General features: G+C 44.7%; 1 non-coding gene across 1 annotated transcript; it reads right to left on the bottom strand.

The window, feature by feature from the left end:
- Window positions 1-1044: 1044 nt before the first annotated feature.
- On the bottom strand, window positions 1045-1116 carry trnae-uuc (transfer RNA glutamic acid (anticodon UUC)). The gene has a single exon. It is a non-coding gene; the product is annotated as a tRNA-Glu (tRNA).
- Window positions 1117-6101: the final 4985 nt, after the last annotated feature.

Raw genomic sequence — 6101 nt, 5'->3', positions numbered from 1 at the left:
TTGGAAGTGACAGTCTGTCCCAGACTGATAATCAGTTAGCAGGGCTAAAAAAAACGGGCCGAATGCCAGGCCTTCAGCGCGACTGAGCATGTGTACGTTCTAAATCTGTCACTCTGACTCATAAAGGAGAGTCAGCGAGTGTTCTGGAAGTGCACCTGACTTATCAAACGCCACCCGTCCTGCGAGCCTGTCTTCCGGCCCCACCGCCTTCTCGGGGGAAAGCCGCTCGGCGCACTCATTAACCTTGACTGCTCAGCTGTCCAAACGTCCCACTCTGAGATAAGGCACAGGCCCAGTTTGTCAACGTGACTGACAGTTCATCTGATTCCATTGTTTTGCCTTCAAATATACAGAAGCAAGAGCCTTCAAAGGAGATAACTGAGCGCCAGATGTATTTTATGGTCTGTTGGTGCTGTATTATGTGCAATAATCGGTATTTTAAATTCAGTAAAATATTATTAGTAAAAAATCGGAATCTCCCAGAATCTGGTAAGCACGAGACAAATCTTTTCTCTGTTACAGAGAAAAGACAAATACCTTGATGAAATATGAATTTGCAATTATGGTCATTAAAACTATGGTAATGAGGAGGAGGAGAAATGTTAGACTAGAGCTAATTAGAAAAATTAGATAATGTCAACCAGAAGTGTTTTAATCTGATCTGGTATTTTAAGAAACTTAATAATGAGAGGGAAGGAAGGTGATAATAACACCACCGACAGACCTTTATATGACTTTATGATAATCATGTGATAAGGATTATATGCTGTATTACATAACTCTTATGTATGAAAGTGAAGTGATTGTCATTGTGAAACACTGCCGCACAGCACGGTGACACAACGAAATGTGTCCTCTGCATTTAACCATTTCACCCTGAGTGAGCAGTGGGCAGCCATGACAGGCACCCGGGGAGCAGTGTGTGGGGACGGTGCTTTGCTCAGTGGCACCTCAGTGGCACCTAGGCGGATCGGGATTCGAACCGACCGATTACAGGGCCGCTTCCTTAGCCGCTAGGCCACCACTGCCCCAAATGTACAAACTTTCCCTGACCGGGAATCGAACCCGGGCCGCGGCGGTGAAAACGCAGAATCCTAACCACTAGACCACCAGGGACCCTTAAGTCTTACAAACCTTCCCTGACCAGGAATTGAACCCGGGCCACTGCGGTGATAGGGCCGAATCCTAACCACTAGACCGCCAGGGAGCTGCCCGCTGCTCACCCTTGGTGAGCCATGACAGGTGCCCAGGGAGCAGTGTGTGGGGACTTTCTCAGTGGCACCTCAGTGGAACCTTGGTGTATCTGGATTTGAACCGGCAACCTTCTGATTATGGGACTGCTTCCTTAACCACTAGGCCACCACTGCCCCATTATATAAGTTATGAAATAGAAAATATGTCACCATCTCCAAGAAATGGACTCTGACCAGTTATGTTTTTGCTGGGAGAAGAAGAACAAACTACTAGCCATGTTATAAAATATGAATGCTTGGATTGTGTCAAGAATTATATAATGATCTAATCAGCCTGTTAATCATAGTGACAGTCATTTGTTTGGCCTTCATTCAAAGTCATTTGTTTGGCCTTCTGTGTCGCTTTCGGAGGCCACAAGGGGATGATATGCAATCCAAAGGTCATGTATAGTTAAGTTTCCTTGCTCAATGACAAGTAATTTGCAGGTTCACAGTCAGTTGCCTCCATCTGGTCCTTATGTGACACAGCAGGGTATATTTATGCAGGGCTATATAAGGTGTAGCATGTGGGGAGTGATCACTAGTGATCAAAATGTTCACATTAAACTGCTGGTCGGCACATTTGTCTTGGGTAGATGGTCTGGGCTGAGATGATAAAACCAGAAGACATGCTACAGAAATCTGGCCCAGAATATCTAAAAGCTTTTAATTAATTATGGATTGTAATTCTATTGTTGTATGAATAGAAAATGACAATATTTCAATTCCTCAGACATCATTCATCAACCCCACTTACATTTTTTGTGTTGCTGAATTTCATTGATGATAATGTTGGCCTGACTGCGGTCCTAGCCTCATTAAAACACAGCCCTCTGACCATCTCAGCATGCTTTCAACAGGCCAATTAATATAAAAGAACTAAATGATACAATTAGAGGGGAGAAATCCCACCTTTTTGTGACCGAGCCCAGACGTCTCGCTAGTTATCAGCCAATGGGAGGACAGAAAGAATGATCAAAGATTTGCCTAATTAAGCTGCTTTTTGCGATCGTTCTGTTGGCCAAATTAAACATGAATGGACTCCAGAGGAACCGTCTCCCCAAAAAACCCGGCTGAGACGTTGCCAACTCCTCACAGCTCTCAGCCACGGCTTCACACCAATCAGTCTTTTTTTTTTTTTTGCAGTCGGCTCCAAGGTACTCTCAGGTTACCATATTATTTGATTGGCGCAAATGTAATATTCTGCTGTGGAATTTGCCAACTGCGGTAATGCAATTTGGATGCTTGTCCCTCTTGTTTCTCGCACGCAGCATCCTGCATAGCGGCATGCCAACACAGCTGCGGCTGCGCCGCTGTAATAAAAGCCTAATGAGAGCAGCTGTGTGGGAGTTTAGGGGACAATCAGACGGTGTGTGACATCGGCACCACTCCTGCTCCGCCCACACTGTCAACACGAAGCCCCGCGGTGCAGTTCAAATTTATAGACATCTACAGTAAGAGCCTCATAATGCCAGTAAGAAGGGATCAGAAGGTACATTTGGGCACGGGCCCTGTCTTTTGGTTCGAATTCTTCACGCTTGCAGCCGCAGTCATTCAATGGAGTGTGCCGAGGACGCATTCTGTCAACTTCGGGGCATTAGATGTTAAATGATACATAAATCTTGGAGATCAGGCCCGAATGGTAGACCAAGCGGAGAGGACCCACCGATGCACAATGGCTCCCATTTGTGGTGCCGCATTGGCCGGACTCCGTTCTGATGCCGAGAACGTGAACCCCCGTCGAGGAGCGCCGGTGGAATGTGGCGGCGGAGCAAAAATGGTTCCACACCTGAGTGCCGGGCTTCCAGACAATTAAAGGGGAATTATAGAAGTTGTGGCTTTGGTTTAATTTAGGGACTCGGTCCATCAGCCGGCGGTGATGTTTCACATTCTCGCAGTAGGTGGTTTGGGCCCTGGGGGGGAAACTGGATAACTGAGGACTCAAGAGACAGAGAGAGAGAGATGACAGGCCTGTGTTTTTGTTTTTTCAGATGGTAAGGTAGAAGGCCAACATGTTTAAGGTTCCCTTAACTTAAAAGTGTCTGTAAAGTATCCTTATATTACTTCCTCAAAAACATAATTACTCACTGTATTCCTTTACCCAACCCCCCCACACGCCGACGCACTCTCACACACATAAATACACACTTGCACAGCCTGGTAGTCACATAAGAATGTTGTTGTAACAAAGACAAAAAAAATGTCTTTCTGCATGTTTTTCTAATGAAACCTAATTTCTTGTGACAAAATACAATTCTTATTACAAACAATAATTTGGTGTAAAAAATCTTTAATGCCCTTTTAAAGTTTAGAGTCAGTCAGAAATGTCCTTGTTTCTGAGAACAACGGATTTGTCCACTAAAATATCATTAGATTGATCATAATTCCTGTGCAGACGTTGTTTATGTTGTAAATGACTGGAAGCTGGAAATGTCCGTTGATGGATGGAATATCTACATACACGTTGGGAGGAAATTTTTCAGCAGCAATTAGTCTTGAGTTCCATTGGAATTGATAATTTTGCAATGATCTTCGTCTGATGTGAACACAGTCGCACTGAATGCAGAAGCGATAAAACTGGCCAAAGTTGAAAGTCTGGTGCATCAGCAAATGTGAGTTTGATTATATCATTATTCCTAATTTTGTCGGTCACAACTCCTTGTTGATTTTCTTATAACCTCGGTTCTAATTTCATGGAAAATGAAGACATTTCTAAATGACCTTTTGAACGGCAGTGTATACGTAATCAGAACGTTTCAATGCCGCGACCACAGCGTGTGGGGGGGAAGAAGAACAATGTTTTCTCTGTTCCCCTCATTTGGTTCGGCCATCACACTCCGAGCGCATTTGTTGACACAAGCTTCAGTGTAAATCTTGATCATGGATTCCTTTTCACAACACATGGCGTATTAATGAACGGCAAGGTAAAAAGCAGCGCTTTTGTGAGTGTTATTTGTGGCTCGCACTTCTAGAAGCATGTCAGGCAGCTGTTCATACAGTCAGGTTTTGTTGTAATTACCATGGCGGCAGCTGCTTCCTGCTCTGAATGCGCCTGAAGTTTGCTAATCCTCGTAATTAAACGATGGGATTGGGTGTGGGTATCATCATCAAGAAATCCCTTAGAAAAGCCGACTGAGAGAGGAACATCCATCTGGTGGGGAGCGTGGATGGCAGGAGCACCCCCCCGACTCACGGGGCTGTGACCGTGCAACATGAGTGTTCTCCAGAAACCAAGCTTGGGCATTGGCTTCAGTTTCCACCATGCAAAATCTCCACCCTTTCGGTTTCGGCTGACACACACCAAAAAAAGCTTTCAGAATGACCCTGACAGTGGACTGGTATTAATTGCTTCCTGAAAGAAAATAAGTATTCAGCCACCGCGGCACCTCTGAACTTTCAGATTTGAAAAGCAGGGCCCAGTCTCCGCTCCAGAGAGCATTTGTACATCCCAATCAAACAAAATGGCTGTCACAGAGGTTAACTCAATAATCTCTAATGAGGGTGTCATTTTAAGTAATTTTATGTAAATGGCTCGCATGACAATTTTTCTGGGCTGTGGGCTCTGTGTTTGCAGGGGGAAAATGAGCCTCTTTTTGATATGCTTATTAATGCTAATCAAAAAGATGGACACAGAGACAGAGAGCGTTTTAATTTCAGAAAGTATTGAACCCAGCGCTGATTAACTGTGCACACAGAGCAGAGACGGACCTCGGTTATTATTTGGCTTATGAGTGTATAAATGGAAAACACTCACGTTAATAATAATTGCATTTCAGTCTAGATGCATTGTCTATACTCATATCAGTTGTAAATTTACATGTTTAAAGGAATTTCATACACCATCCTATCCTGACAAGATTCCACAGAAAAGCCTCCGCTGAGAAACCCGCTGCCTCCTGGTTCATTCAGAAGAATTTGGGATACGTAAGTCACCTTTTGTTCTGGAGGGTTTCAGTGTCACTAAAAGCCACCCTCAGTGACCTTAACCTCAAGTGCAAGCTAGGCCTCAAGTCCTCAAGGCGTTCATGATGTATCATGTTCACAAGAATGCAAGTTCACGGTGACCTTGACCTCTCACCACCAAATTTAAGTTAACGTTTGTAGCAAGTTTGAAGATATTCCCTTAGGGTGTTTGAAGAATATTACTTTTATTCTTGAGGATCTGTTCTAGGCCCTTTCCCCCCTATACCTGCTCCCTTTTTGTAAATGATTGGTTCCTTCCTTGTAATTTGACTCTCGTTTGTGAAGTGAATGTGATACACAGCAGCACAGCATGCGGTGCACACAGTGAAATGTGTCCTCTGCTTTCAACCATCACCCTTGGTGAGCATTGGGCAGCCATGACAGATGCCCGGGCAGCAGCGTGTGTGGATCGGGATTTGAACCGGCAACTTTCTGATTACGGGGCCGCTTCCTTAACTGCTAGGCCGCCACTGCTTGTCTTAAACACCTCTACACCCCTGAGCCCTGCTGCTCTTACAAAGTCCCCCAGATGCTCATGCTTCTGGCAGCTGAGGTCATTTGTTTGGTGATCTACGGTCTTTAACTCATGACAAGTTGACTACTGGATCTTATTCTTTACCTGTCTTAGTAAGGCCAATCCGTCCTGACTTCATATGATCCAAAATGCTGCGATCTGGCTATTAACACACTCTCACAAACTCCTTGTGGAATTCGGGATTCAATTTAAAACTCTAGTTCACACTTACAGAGCTTTACATAGTCAAGTCCCCCAATATATCAGGGACCAACTGTAACACTACAACGCCAGCCCCTCTCGTTTCCTCATACTAAACTAAAGACACGTGGGGAGCGTATGTTTCAGTCTGTTGGCCCAAGGCGCTCTTCCCCCATTGCTGGGATCTGCCC

Source organism: Denticeps clupeoides, chromosome 18 (genome assembly GCF_900700375.1).
Source record: "Denticeps clupeoides chromosome 18, fDenClu1.1, whole genome shotgun sequence".
NCBI lineage: Eukaryota > Metazoa > Chordata > Actinopteri > Clupeiformes > Denticipitidae > Denticeps > Denticeps clupeoides.
Note: the sequence above shows the minus strand (reverse complement) of the source record. Positions and strands in the feature narration are given on the sequence as shown.